The 15738-nt window shown below is 48.2% G+C and overlaps 1 protein-coding gene across 1 annotated transcript in view; it reads left to right on the top strand.

Annotated features, from left to right (window-relative positions):
- The first annotated feature begins 329 nt into the window (after positions 1-329).
- The window catches only part of LOC144129088 (uncharacterized), a 56327-nt gene continuing 40918 nt past the window's right edge, over positions 330-15738 (top strand). Inside the window, exons 1-2 of the mRNA XM_077663026.1 lie at positions 330-407; positions 9608-9717. The gene's annotated coding sequence lies outside the window, so the exon portion shown is untranslated. The remainder of the gene's footprint in view (positions 408-9607; positions 9718-15738) is intronic.

Here is a 15738-nt window from a genome sequence, read left to right as displayed (position 1 = left end):
GCTCCCCTAATGCTTAATAAACCAAATTATCAGTTAACGCCACAGTGCAAGCTCGCACCCTGATCTCTACTCTATAATGGTTCTGGTAAGAACGCAGCATTGAAAACAACTAGCTTGATTTTCGTAATAACCTCGGGGTTCTAAATTACCTGTCCATGGGGGCTCAAAATGCACCTCCGGAGGGTACTCTTCAGCCAGAAGAGCAGGGAACCTTTGGCGACTGCCTAGAGCAGGCAGAGAGGGCAGCATAATTTTGTGAACGTTGCTCACTGGTTTGTTCATTAATAATCCTTGCAGGAAAAATTCGTCTCCAGGGCCGCCGAGAGTCAAACATACTTGGACCCTCGTTCAAGTATTACCTTAAGAAGTCCGTGTGCGTCAGGGCACACCAACAGCTGCGGGCCCAGGTAAGATCACGAGGATGAAAAACTGGGCGAATTGTCACGGATTCATGCTGGACGAAAACGCAGCGCGACACGGGCACAAAAAATATGGTCTATGCAGTTACGCGTCAGCTTAAAGGAACGCTGCACTCGAAAGATCTCAAGAACTGAACTAAACTGGCCCTGGTTGATTCGGTGCTGGTCACTTTTTAGTTTAGTGTGCTAGCATTTATAGTGGCCATTACCCGCATTTTGGCGTTGTGTGTTTGTCAGTCTGTTTGTCCGAAGCCGGTTTAGTGGCAGGCCGCCTAACCTGCCAACCGTGTCAGGCGGCAGCCCATTTATTCGTGAGCGGCTGCTCGGGAAGAGCAACCTGGGTCGCAACCCAACCCAAGACCCACCGATGGCAAGACCTGCCATAGTACCTGCTTTGTTCCACTGCTTATCTGCCCACGGGGTGGCTTACTTGCCAAGGTGTCGCCGGTGGTAGCCAGGAGAAAACATGGGGCGCTAATTAGGCGGCATCGCCCCTATGCGCGTCGAGCTAAGCGGAATGAGCAGCAGCGGAGGAAAATGCTTTTTCAAATTATTCTTGCGCAGAGCTAAGCGGAACAAGTTGGGCTGGTATTTAGGCGGCAGCCTCGTACAAACTAATAGGTCGTATACCTCCAACCGACAATTAACGTCTTACTAAAGCACATATCCGCATTTGGCCTAATTACCTAAATCGACTGACATTTTTAAAGCGAAAGCTTTACTACTGCCCTCCGTAGCTTCTTCGCCGTGTACCCGAGTTTTACCTCGAACCGAGGAGAAACCGCGCGACAGCTATATATGACGCCACTCAGCCGCCGCCGCTGAAACCGAGCGCTCGCCTCTATTTCTATAGGCCGTCGGCGTTCATTGTGTTCATTGCCGTTGGAGTATAATTGACAACGTTCTAGATAGACTCCGATGATTTTGAGGAAATTAAGGCGTATATCTGGCTCCCTGAGACAATGAACGCCTCAATCGCGCTTTGAGGTGCGTGGCGGTGGTGAGAGAGAGGTGTGGGCTGCATTCATTAGCGCTTACAACGTTGTGGCAGACACGTGGCACTGCAGCAATAGGCCGCAGCGTTCACGCCACAGCTTTCTCTCTCTGACCAGGTTCAGCCACAGCAGTAGTTAAACCGCAGCAAATTTTTGTTTTCTTTTTGGTATTGAAGCATTTGATTCTTGTGATGATGTTCCACGTGTTTGATGGCATTTGAGTGCGCGTGCTTCGAGTAAAAAAGTTAATGTTTATGTCAGCCCCAGTTGTGTGCATCTCCCTTAGTGTGTTGCGCTCTGCTACCACAGAGCACAAAGAAGGTAAGCATCCACACACAGACAGCGCATTATCGCGACGGGCGCACCGTAGACGTCATAGTAACGATCGGGCAGGCGTCGGCAACCCACAATCTCTCCACACTTTCCTGCCACGCAGGCAAGCTGTGTAGTGACGATCCATTCGCGTCTGCGAGTGTCGCAAGGTCGCACCACGCGACCAAGTAAAACGGAATTTGCGAATTAGGGCATCAGCCCGGGGATCGGCGACAGGCGGGAAAATTATTCAGGTTTATACGTATTTTTTTTCACTGTTCTTATTGCGGTCTTACAGCCAGGCGCGAAAAAACAATGACTACGAGTGTACCATCGATGGCATTCGGCATGCGCACCGCGTAAAGTGAAATGAATATCTATGGGTGCCTGCGTCAGTAACACTAAAAAGTAATGCAAGATAACGTTTACAACATTCGAATCAGTGCGTAAGGTGCTCCAGTGGGCCTTGTTCGGCTCAGGTTGGTCGTCCCGAGCGGCCAATCATTAATTTTTCTGTCACCGGCCATGGTGAGCAGTTCGCTCACTAAAATATGCTTTTTGAGTTAGAAGAGTGCTTTTTTTCCGCATAGCATTGTCAGTGGTGTAGCACATCGTGAAACAACTAGGACATGCCAACTAGTAGGCTGGCCAAGTAATATTGAATAGTTAACTTTTTCACTATTACTGTTAGGCTCCTTAGTTATTGAGAGGCGTACAGTAATAGCGATATCAGTTTCCAGAAACTCAGAAACGCAATACCTTAAGCCCGCCAAATTTTGGCGACTTCGAAGAGCTATGCTCTGGAGAAGTTGCTTTCCCTGCAAGCTTCTTGAAACAGCGTGTGTTTTGGCTCGATGCAGCCACAAAATAAGCTAGTTCGACCACGGTGGAGGAGTAGGCAGACTGAACTACCTGTGCACGGCCAGGCCGCTGCAGCAGAGCTTCCGCTGTACAAAACGCAGCCGACCTTGTAGATGACAATCCGCGAGGTTTTCGCTGTAGACGGCTCCTACCTGATGACGGAGTGTGGCGCTTCGTGGAGACCATTCCAGGCAAGCTGGCTGTTGTCAGGTGTGTGTCAGGTGTGGGTGTGTGTGTGCTGAAGGCTCAGCTGCATGACAGACAGGGGTGGGCGATAGGCCCAGAAGCTCCATCAGTAGTCATGAGGCGCCGTTCTTTCGGAGCTGGGCCAGGAGTGGTACGCATTCAGGGGCATGGCTCCTGCGCTCTAAGTGGTTAAGAAGCGGTTTAAAGGTCCGCAGGGACACCGGCTATGAACGTGTCTCCGAGAAAGTAGCAGCCATCTGGGATGAGTGGGACAATTAAGCCACAGAAGCCCACGGCTAAGCAGTGATCAGCATCCCGTCTTTACTGCTTGGGGCAGGGAATACAACACTTAAGATGTGGCCATAACACTTAAAAAAATAAAGGACGCTTAAGCTTCGCCTTTAAAAGTGGAACACGACACCGTGTTGCGGCACTGCCAGGGACTCCACGGAACGCCATATCGCTAGTTCGGCGCAACGCCTTGCCCGTTAGACAAATCGCTCTGCTACGTACGGTGAAACGGACGCGCGGAGCGGCAAACCACGTAGAAGCGCTGCCAGGCGCCTTGCCAAAACGCGCGGACTCACGTAGCAGTCGTCGTTCGTCGGGACATCGTTCTCGACAAACCCGATGCCACGAACGCCAGCATAGCTTCCGCACCGAACGGACGGGCAGCAAGCCGCAAGCTTCGTGGTGAACGCGCTTTGAATGTGCGCTGCGTTGTTCGCCACTCACCCCGTGATTCCCGCGCGCCCGCACGGCCCCTCTGCGCCCGAACGAGAGATACGTCAGACGCGTCACTTCCTTTCCTTAAAATCAATTTTCATTTCATTTTCCTTTCCTTACGGGGCGGTTCGGGTGTCCACAGAGATATGTGAGGCGGCCTCATTTCCTTTCCTTAAAACCAATTTTCATTTCATTTTCTTTCCCTTGCGGCGCGATCCGGGTTGTCCGGCGAAATATGTGACAGGCGTCCCTTATTCCTTTCCTTGCGCTGCCGTCGCGCGCTCTCTGTTGGGGCACGGGCGTACATTGCGAGGAGGAGGAGGAGGGATTTTTCGCTCACGGCCGATGATTCTGGCTTTTCTGCGGCCCGAGCTCCTTAACGCTGTCGCGTTAAAAGGGTAGTAAAATGGTAGCAAGTAAAGCAGTCACTAACTCTGGCTGTGGTTTATTACTTTACCATTTACTATCCTCTTCAAGTTAGTAAAAGTAAGCCATTCATACCTTCTTTACTACCTATGGCCACTAAGTCAGTACCTGGTTAGTAACCGTTCCCTTAGCTCTGATATAAAGTCACAGAATATAACTGACACAGATTGTGAATAAAATGGCGTTTAAAATACACATACCTCCAGCCGCGGGGTGTTAGGTAGAGTAACCACGTTTCTACAGTCGTAACTTCATAATTAAGGCCGGTAGCTTTGCTCAACGGGCAAGAGCCACTAGCGCTACCCCGTAGGTGAGAGTGAGATTTACGGAATACTGACGGAGAAAGCTTTACATGTGCAGCGCAGTGCGTGTACATGTCACGCTTGTGTGACTCTTTCTGATTTCTGCTTTTCTTGCTTTGTGAACCTCTGTGTGTGCCCGGTGGGGCTGTTTGGTGCCATATAATTTGTACACATAATGCGCCATATGTATAAGCCCAAGTGTGATCCCAAATTGAACAAGGGAGGGGAAGCCCTCAGAACGCTTTCCAACGTTTCGACAATAGGACTTCTCTTTGTCCAAGTTTGTGATTTACGCCAACATTCTGGTAGCTCTGACTGGTGTCGGCAGTTAGTAGCCGCCACGGTGGCTCAGTGGTTATGGCACTCAGCTGCTCACCCGAAAGATGGGGGTTCGATCGCGGCCGCGGAGGTCGAATTTCGATGGAGGCGAAATTCTAGAGGCCCGTGTACTGTGCGATGACAGTGCACGTTAAAGAACCCAGGGTGGTAAATTCTGGAGCCTTTCTCTACGGCGTCCCTGATAGCCTCAGTCGATTCGGGATGTTAAACCCGCACAAGCCAAACCGAGAATTAGTGAGACGGAACTTATAGCTTTTTATTTTTCCGGTGTGCACAAATTTAACAAGCCACGCCAGCACACCGTACCAAGAACCTAAAGACAGATATGCATAGAGTAAAGAAGAAATTAACGGAACGACTTGGAAAAAGTGAACAAATGCTGAAGCCCAGTAGACTCTGCAAGCCTAGCTTGAAAGCAATTAACGTCCCATGAAACACATTCTAGGTGAGATGCCATCCCATATAGTAGTTTCATTTCATTTTCATTTATTGAACCCTAAGGCACGAAGGCATTAAAAATGCATTAGTTGTTTGTTAAAAACATCATTCTCACAATGGGGCTGAGGTTGGACGAAGCGACGTCAAATACTCGTCTTGGTCTTTGGGTCTATTCATACTCGTGAGGCCTACCATGGACGCTAGGTGCGTACACAGTTGATGTGTCCATAAATGTATTTGTACAGGAAAACAAGGTGCCGCGACCGCCGTCTACTCTGCGAAAGTGTCTAGTCCCAGGCCGCGCAGGGTAGCACTGCAAATGTTTTCAAAGGCGGACAAGCAGTTAGGAAAAGCCATGACGCGCCTTCTGCACATTCACGAGGAGTAGGCAAGATGGGCAGATAGTGTCTTCAGACACCGGAGGAACGTCTATAGGGAGCACAAGGCTGCGGCAGAAAGCTACATAGCATGTTATATATCGGGTAAGACTGGGAGCGCTTGTCACCACGCCTAACATCTGCTCTTTAACTCCAGAATGTGAGCGAAAAATTGAAACTTGGCATCCAGCTGGACACCTAAGTCACGAAAACAGTTACACCCGTAATGGCGTCATTGTTGAGAGTGTAGAACAACACAATCGCATTGCTCTTGCGTGTGAACGATATAATTACAGCCTGCTTTCCTTTCGCGATTGGGTTCAACCTATGTGCCTTACACCGCCCGTGGACGGAGTGCTCATACTCTTGGATCAACCTGCAGTCGGGGAGAAACAGACATATCCTAATATATTTAAGTCGTTAGCGTAGAGCGAAGTCTGCGAATGAGCAATCCCACCGTAGAGGTCGTAGAGGTTCATCAGAAGAGGCCCAAAAGTTGGATCCCTCTGGAACCTGGGGAATCCCAGACACCGCGGTGGCTCAGTGGTTAGGGCGCTCGGCTACTGATCCGGAGTCCCCGGTTCGAAACCGACCACGGCGGCTGCGTTTTTATGGAGGCAACCGCTAAGGCGCCCTTGTGCTGTGCGATGTCAGTGCACGTTAAAGATCCCAAGGTGGTCGAAATTATTCCGGAGCCCTCCACTACGGAATCTCTATCTCCCTTTCTTCTTTCACTCCCTCCTTTATTCCTTCCCTTACGGCACGGTCCAGGTGTCCAACGGTATATGAGACAGATACTGCGCCATTTCCTTTCCCCAAAAAACCAATAAAAAAAACCCAGATGCTACGCTGAAAGGACGAGAATTTTTGTCCACCATTAGTCACCCGTCTTATCCTGCCGTTTTTAGGTCGGTAGCAAACTAGCTACAATGTGATTTACAAAAGTAGCATGGGGTAGCTATAGTAAGCCAGCTGCTATATGATTTACAAATGACTTAAGGCCCACAGTAGAATATGCTGGGCGAGTTGGTTTTTAACTTTCATAACTACAGCGCTAAAGACGAAACAAAAGAAACATACAAGTGACACAATAGAACGCTGACTGACAACTGAATTTTATCGGACAGCCAGGAAGCTTTTATACTTGCTGGCTACCAGAAAGGAAATAAAACACAAAAAACATGCACGGAAGCAACTAGTGCCGGCGGAAAAGTGGCACGTGTCAGATCTCGCAATCAAGTTGCCAGTCAGCGTTCTCGGTTGTGTGACTTGTGTGCTTTCCTTCTGTCTTGTCTTTAGCGCTCGAGATATGGATGCCTCAAGGCGACAAGTTTTCAAGGACGATTCAGTGTTCCTGTACGTCTCAAGTCTTGCTGCAATCAAAATAAACGGCGTCAGCCTCCTAATGGCAAGGGACTATAGGAGCAACACTGCTCAAGAAATTAAGGTTAGTTTCAATAAAATGACCTGTTAGAGAACGTGTTCATAGTCAAGAAAGGTGTATTTGAAGACAAACGAGAGACACGAATGCGTGAATCACTACCAACGCCTTAGCAGAGGAACGCAGAAGAGGGACGAGCCAGTAGCTTCCGCCAGTAGTACTCACTCCTGGCTTAAAGGTCGAAACCACGAGAGCCTCCTTCCATGTGGCAGTAAAGCTGACTTGCTGATATTAGAGGCGCCAGGATGTTGCAACAAATCTTAGCGATGAAAGCAGGAAGGTCGTCAGCTCCACAGAATGTTTTTGATGATAAACTACAGATAGCGGCAGTAAGTTTATCTTAAGTGATTAGGCTTCATTATGGAGTGCGATCTGACGCTCCGTATAGCAGAGGCGCTGGTGAGCACAGAGGATTTAAACATCTGGCAGGTATCGAACGCCCTCAATAACGTAATCACCTTTAGAATGCCGCTCCGCGAGTTCTACCTTCAACGATTAATAACTGGACGCCCCACTCCAGTTGTAGCCAACACAGTGCTGTGCGCATGTGTGATTTAATTCCTCTAAAATGAACTAATCACGCGCACAAGCTGGACAAATTTCTTATTGTGTACATAGTTTGTATATGTTACTTCTCCCCCTATCCTCTCTTCCTGTCCCATCACCTCTTTCATTAAAGTTCTCCATTCTGCCTGCTATCCTTTATTTCCGCTGCCCCAGCTCAGGTGCTTCAGTATCGATGGCTGATGCCGGGGCTAGCAAAAATCTTTTCCTTCCTTTTTACTATTATTTTAATAAAAAAACCACTACTACCACCACCTTTTCGAATGCAAAGTCACCCAGGGAATTAGGGGCTCGTTTCTCGCGCTAGAAAAGCGTTTTAAAAACCTGGGATGTCGCGTAAGGCTTTTCGCAACAAAATTACGAGTCCTTGTCGCATCTGAACAGCCTTATTTTAGTTTCGGCCATGCAGGCTTTGAACTGAGAAAGTCACGCATCAATGGAATTTTTTCAAGAAGCTTTTGCAAGTGAAGCTGCCTGCGCAAAGAAAATCTGAGTTCGGCAGAAAAACAGAACGAATATTTTTTGTTACGTTTCTTACGTGCGCGAATAATTTCTGTTTTTCGAAGATTCTTCTGACGCTTGGTTTATGGCGTTTGACGTCACAAAGCGACTATGACTATGAGGGACTCCATAGTGGAGGGATCCGGGTAATTTCGACCGCCTGGGCTTTTTGAACGTGCAATGACATCGCACAGTACAAAGGCCTCTGACATTTCGTCTCCATCGCACTGTGACCGCGCGGCTGGGATCGAACCCGCGTCTTTCGAGTCACTAGCCGAGCACCATAACCACTGAGCCAACGCGGCGGGCACTTTTGACGCTCGAGAGAGCACGCGGTGGAACTCGCCCGCTTTTCCGCCCTGCTATAGTATGAAGCCCACATTTTGGTTGGAGCGGCGAATCACGGGCCTGTTGTTAATTGGTAGTGCACCGACCGTTATGCATGTGAGTGCAGCGCTCGTGGTGGCGTGCTCTGTTTTAGTGATGGAGCATGTGATGGATATTCAGTGGCGTGGGTGTGAATAGTCGTCCTATTTTCTGGTCCGATGGGGAGTCAGTGCAGCACAGTACATGTTGAGTTGAAGGTGTGTTAATATGTTGAGTTCAGACGGCAGGTTCCTTACGGTTAAATGGATTGACGGAGGAAATAATACGGGCCCCTGAGGCACTCCGACGTTTAGTGCTTATGACATGCGTCGAAAGCATGCCTTGCTAACGCAATTTATCGGTGATGGTCAGGAATGAGCTACCACACTGTCTGCTCAGCAGCGCATGCAGTTCGTATCCAATGTGGTGCTAGCCTCGCTGCGAATACTGTAATGTTCTCTGTATGGTGTCAGCGGCTTCAGACGTTTTTCGCATCGTGAAGAAACACAGGGAGGCTTCCCCGGTCATTTTTCTGTGAATACTCGAATTCCGGAGAGTAAAAAATAAAACCACAAAAATTCACCATGCACACTGAATTTTACGCCAAAACATGGAAGAACGGAAAACCAAACATGAGGCCTGCTTCTTGCGCGCCCTTCTGCCAGTGTCATTTATTGGGCTTTACCAAAACGACGCCGTCATGAGGTTCTCCATCGGCTGCCGTCAGTCGCCAGTGAAGGCACTTGGCGCCAAATTGAGCTAGATCCTGAATTATAGACAGTACAGTCATTTTCATGACTTTGCTGACGCTCACTTTCAACTTGGTCGCTGTACTTTGACCTCAGGCCAGTGTAAAAACAGACCGGCTCCGTCGACGGTAGCGAGGCGTGCACGGAATATCTTGATTGAACTTGAAGGCAGATCTCCCGCCTGGTTGCCAGCAGCTGAACGCGGAACAGGGTTGTTTCTAATAGGGAGCGCACTCACTATTTGGGGTTCATGACGACCGCAGTGCCAACCGATGCGTCGGAGGGCGCGCCGGTGACGTGCTGCTTACGATTGCCAAACACGGGCTGGACGCTCCGCTTGGGCAACTAAGTGATATAGTGCCATACTTTCATTGACGTCGATAAATATTACCTTTGCTACGACATGTTCATTGACGGTAATTTCGACGAGTATTTCTTAAGAGTGCCTTGCGCCATATGCTGGCGGCCAACAGTTGTCTGCCTGCCTGCTTGCGGTCCAAGCGTTGCGCAACGGGTTAAAAGCAAAGTTACGTACCGGTTATTGCATCCGATACACAAACTGATACGACGTGAACAGCTGACAGTGAACGCCTCTGGTCTTCCAGGTGGGTGGCCCTCAGTCAGTCCGGATTATCTGGCGCCCCGTGGGACCCCGAACACCACCACGGCCACCCCTGCCCCTACCAGGGAGAAAAAAAAATTTTGCGGTGCAAAGGTGAGCAACGAGCGCATTTCATCTACAGCGTATGCCCACCGACTTGCCTCACACCTTGAGTGACCAGCGTTCGCTTACAGCACATAGTTTTCATGGGAGGAAACGTGCGGGCTCGTTTTGTAAGCGTACGTTTTGTGCTTTTGCAAATGCTGAAAAGCTTGAGACTATCTTTCGCATCTTCAAAAATATATTTTTTTTTCATACAAAGTTTTGCGCGCAACGTTTGCCAGCTCGTCGGAACAACCATAAAGCCGCGGGCTGTGAATACAGCGTTCCGGTCAGGGCCGACTCCGCGTTCTCACGCCAGACCCATTTCGTGTAAGTCAACTTTGCGCCCCAACATGTACGCAAAAAACGCAGGAAGCTTGTGTTGCAGTGTGCGGGCGCATATGCGTGCATGATGCCCATCAGGATCGGCAACAGCCTTACGGAGCGACGCCACTTCTTGCCCCTTTTACGCCGAGAGCGTGTTTTTATGCGTTAGGCATGGCGGTTACGGCTGCTCACTGCGTAGCCTCAGGGAGCCGGGAAAAGAAAACGCTGCGTGCTGCCATTCCCGTTCATCCGCTCAAAGAACAGAGATGTGGCCGCCAGGCGCTTGCGATGTCAGGACAGCAGCTACGAGACGGCTGTCTTGCAACGTCATGATAGAAGGTCAATGCTGGAAGTTGGGGTACCTGCTTCTGAAAGGCCTTTTACGCTTCATTGTTGAGCTGTATCCAGTCAGTCGACGCTCCGCCATCTCCTGCGCTGCGTGCGGCTTCATTCACCGAAGCCGACCGGCTTCGCAGCTAGCAGCCCAGCCGGCTGCGCGCTTCGAGGTGTCTGACCGTCCAGAGCACGAGCGGGCCCGCCGAGCCGTGGGAAACGCGAGCTGTTGACCAATGTTTTTTTGCCAATTGACGCCTGCCCTGAGCTCAGCACTACTGCTGGCACCCCTCAGAAACCATCGTGTGATTTTCAACCATGAAATTTCAGTTACTACAGACACATTACTGCGATTGCTACTGCGATATGCAGACGGCCCAGGACACCGTTTCGTGCCACTGTTGGTGTAAAACGGTTCCGCTCGTGCCCTCGTGTGCGTGCCTGTGTTCAAAGTGTCGGATACAAACCGGATAACCAAAACGCAACCATACTATACCTCACCTTAGCTATACAAAAATGCTGCGTCATCCTTCGCCGAGTTAGCCGGTCCTCCGGTGGCGTCGCGATATGTCAGTGAACGATGGCTTTGGCGATGCGGTTTTGCAATATGTTCTGTTGAATGCACTGAACGACGGCAAACACATTGGTTAGACGCCTTAACAGTGTGGAAATTGTGGTATGATGCAAACGCGACTGCGTTAATTGATTTCAATTTTTGATCAGGTCAGTGCCGGAGGTTCGCGGCCTCCATGTATAGCTACAGGGTGCGCTATTTATTGAATACGTGGCTCTGGATGCGGTATAGGACGTCTTGGATGCGTTCCCTGCAGATGTCTAAAGAAAACAAAAGTACGAAGGTCTGCGGAACAAACATCCCCAACCACCTCGCGCTCCTCTGGGCGTAGAAGTGATAGCAATAGCTTCAAGACGTTGAAATATACTATACGATACCGTACCGTATTGTACCGTGGGGTGCCATGTCATACGATGTCATGCTATGTCATATCGTTTCGTACCGTACCGTATCGTCCCACACCGTGCCATGCATTCATACTATACTATGAAAGCTGCCCCGGTTGCACAGTGGTGATGGCGCTCGGCTACTGACCCGAAAGACGCGGGATCGATCCCGGCCGCGGCGGCAGAATTTCGATGGAGGCGAAATTCTAGAGGCCCGTATGCTGTACGATGTCAGTTCACGTTAAAGAACCACGCTTGGCCGAAATTATCCGGAGCCCTTCACTACAGGGTCTCTCAGCCTGAGTCGCTTTGGGACGTTAAACCCCCATAAACCATAATATACTATGAGTCTTGCCTTCTTACACACACGAGGTTTTAATGTACATCAAAACCGTATACTATACCGACGCCCGCTAATTCGGAAAACCAAATAATTCGGACACAGTTGAGTTTCCCCTTCAGGTGGCGATGAAAAGAAACACCTTGTTGATGACGAAACTGGGGTTTCTTTATAACGTGGTGGATTCTAACTTGCAAACATTCACCTTAATCGAGCAAAGGAGAACTTAAACTATTTACAACATAAATAAAACAAGAAGAAACGATTAAGCAGAGAACTACTTACAACATGACTAAACCGTTGATCAGAGGAATAGTTAGATGGATAGTACTTTTATTCATGTCAGTTCCCGTACACCAAAATCAGGCCTGCCAAAGCCTCAAAGGGCTTGAGTGGCAGCGCATGGCAGACAGGGAACATTGGAAAAGCAAAGGAATATAGAGATGTTGGAACGAAATCGACAAAAAACTTAACACAGAGAGACAAATAGAGAGACATTACTATATTACAACATCGAAAGGGATCACAGTAATGTGAAATTAAGACAATAAAATAAACTCTGGTTCAACCCAGAGCGCATACGTTTAACCCCTCTGTCCCCGCCCTTAGCGGGGAGAACAACCAATAAGGTAACAATCGACCCTCCTCACTAATCAATAATTACGGAAAGGAAAATAAGGTTTCCGCCGACTAGTCACAGATTGGGGAAAGAATATCGACTAAACAATAGTCGGGGAAAGGAAAACCAAAATTCTGCAATTCCCTCGATCAGCCAAATATTTGGGAAAGGAGAGGTTGCAACCAAACACACAAACAAAACAAGCGCCACTGTCATTCCCCACCGCATAGAAGTTACTACATTCCTAACCTTGACATTGGTTTTCTCTTTTGCACGCATGCATGCGACACAAACGTATGCCGAAGGAACTATCACTGAAGACGTTCGGTTCTTTACACAAGAAAAAAAAAACAGTCGTCAAGGGAATAAGCGCTTACCGGTCATTTGATCCTACCCAGGCGCATCTCTCGCATGCCCGAAGCCTCGGTAACCCCTTGGCGCCGCATGCACGTCGACCGCCGTACCTGCCTAAGTTTCTTCAGTACGGGTTATGCCCTTGACGGCACGAAGAACACAAAGACATCAGCCGCAAGAAGCGGAGACGAGGACAGCACGGGTCCCTTTGTTAGCGACACGCCGACTTCAATACAGCCGCCGTGGAGTCCCCGTCGGATGTCCTTCTGAGGCTTATAATAAACTGCACCTCTCCACAGTGCACATCCCTACAGTGCACCAGCGTGACTCACAACCTTAACCCACATCGCCCCCTCCCCCACGCCTTTCGCATCACACCTTTCGTTCTTTTGAGCCCCCTCCCCCTACCCCCATAATTAAAGACGCTAGCCACTGCCCCCAGTCAGCCCTGATGAAGGAGCCGAGCTGGCTTCGAAACTTTGGATTAGAGATTAAATTTTTTTGGGTGGAGATGTGCATGTTAATATAAGTCTTCAAACTCAACCAGATAGTCAAATCTGCCGAAATGTTTAGCTTTCAACCTCCTGAGGCTAAGTGGCTCCAGAAACGCGGCATTCCTCGCAACCAAGAGACTAAATGGCGCCATGGAATGTTAAGCGAACTTCACAGACAGCTTGTCCAGTCCATTCAAACCAATCTGCTACTCAATAGCGGGAATGCCGTTAATTCGGAGCAGTCTGGCTGCGCTGCGGCTAATTAGAACACTCGGCGACATGTCCAGCATTCTTGGATAAAAATTTTGAATACTATAACTCTGTAAGGTAGTGTTATAGAAATATTGAAGGCAATGGTCATTTCTTCAGATGCGATGCAAAATCTTGCTTTTAAAGTTTTTCCCATCGCTCTCATCGGGTTTTCATCACATTTAATTAGGCACCAGTTGCAAAAATCGAGCTGTTTCTGAAAGTCATTTGGTGTCAGTTCCTGGTGAAGACACACATGACAGGGGTGGTAGCTGTGTCTTGATAGTGGCCTCCAAACTGATGCCGGGCTGACTCCGTGCGCGTTGGAGATTTCCCTGACACTTGCTGCTGTCCTGATAGAAACGTACGCGAGGACATCAATTTCAAAATCGTTGATTGCGATCCCTGGTCTCTTCCTTTTCTCAACAAGACCTGATTCAGTAGAGCTAAATTTATTTAATATCGATACGAACGTGGAATAAGTCGGCACACGACGGCCAGGATGTTGGGCAGCATACAGTCTGAAAGCCAGCTCAGCGTCCATTTGCGCGCTCACATAATCGATAGCCCGTTAGCAATCGGTGAATTAGTGTTATTAGCATGCACAAATTGCCAACGGTTTAGAAGGAAAGATTTAATCCATTGGAAGACGTTAGGATCGAGATTAAGATGGCTCAGTTTATGTAGCAGCAGTTTATGGCATACTTTATCAAAGGCTTTGGAAAAGTCCAACAAAATGCAGTCAGCGTATGATGAGTTGTCAAGTATGCGGTATAGCTTATCAGTAAAGACTAGTAGTTGAGTTTCACGGGAGTATGTTTGACGAAAACCATGTCGCGCAGGGTTGCAAAATGAATTCTCATCGAGAAAGGTAACGACATTTTTGAAAATGATATCTTCTACTAATTTGCAGCATGTGCTGGTGAGCGAAATGAGACGAAAGTTTTGAGGGGAGTGCTTACAAGCGGACTTGTGAAGTGGAACCACCTTCCCAATTTTCCAGTCGTTAGGAAGGCTTGCTGTGTCGAGTGACTGCTGAGAAAGTTTGGTTAGTATAACTGAAATATAAGCACAAGTATTTTTTTTTGGAATTTAGCGATAATCGCGTCGGAATCAGGTGAAGAATCATTTTTAAAGGTTCAATTAATTTGGCTACACCAGGTGGATCGACAGTTATAGGCGACATTGTCGGGAACCTGTGGTGTGGTATGAATGGAAGATTAACGCTTGAAATGGAGGAAAAGCTTTCAACGAATCTGTCATTCGGCACGGAAGCACAAAGGTCATTTGGGATAAGTTTACTGGAGGCGTCTTGTAGTCTAATTAATGGGTCGTTCGCAGGGTGTACAACGCACCAAAATTTTTAACACTCGTTTTCTAAATAGCTGGTAATGTGGCAGAGAAAAAGTTATTCTTTGTAAGTTTAATCGCGTTGACGTAAGCGTCGGAAGCAGATTTGTACTTCGCCCATTACGCATTAGATGGTGAAAACTTCGCGCGGTGGTATAAACGTTTCTTTTTGTTAGATAATCGTCTTATGTGAGAGTTGTGCCATGGTGCTTGTGGATTAGAGGTGACGTTGCGCTTTTAGATATATTTATCAGTTAGTTCGTGAACCTTCGTTTTCAATGATATCCAGTTATCCCCGACAGAGCAGTAGTCTGAATTTGCAATAAAGTAATCAACAAATGTGTCCTGTTCATCGTTAATAGCGGTAAAATGGGCGAGTTTGTAATCCAGAATGATTTTTTTATTTTATTAACTTTTGGACGTGGTATGTAAATGCAGAAATTGAGCAGAACGTAATCGCTGATGCCTGGAAGATATGTTTTGTCAGTAGCTAACTCTGGATTAGTTACTAGAATTAGATCGAGAGTGTTCGAAGCGTTATTTACCGTCCTCTCGTAACTGAGTTAGCGAAAATGTGGCGCATAGTTTTGCGAATTCTTTAGCTTGATGCGAAGGGGGAGATGACGAAGGCGGCTGAGCTGTCCATAAAATAGTTGGAAAATTAGTCCTCAAGTAGAAAAAGCGGTGGTGACGGAAATCGTGCGCGAACAAGATATATAGCGTCGTGAAGTTTCTTAGTGATTGTGGACGAATAAGAAGGAGAACGGTAACAGACGCCAATAACCAATCTGAGGATGACCTATCACTATTGATGGAAAAATTAGTCCTAGTTCGCTGAAGACTTGGATACATGAAGATGGAATGTCTTTGTAAATGGCAAGTAAAGCACCACCGCCGCGCTTAGCTGTCCTATCGCAACGATATACCGAATAGCAATGAGCGTTGTGGAAGATTTCGGAATCTGACACATGCATTGGGAGCGAGGTTTCCGTTAGTGCTATAATGTC

Source organism: Amblyomma americanum, chromosome 1 (genome assembly GCF_052857255.1).
Source record: "Amblyomma americanum isolate KBUSLIRL-KWMA chromosome 1, ASM5285725v1, whole genome shotgun sequence".
Classification (NCBI taxonomy): domain Eukaryota; kingdom Metazoa; phylum Arthropoda; class Arachnida; order Ixodida; family Ixodidae; genus Amblyomma; species Amblyomma americanum.
Note: the sequence above shows the minus strand (reverse complement) of the source record. Positions and strands in the feature narration are given on the sequence as shown.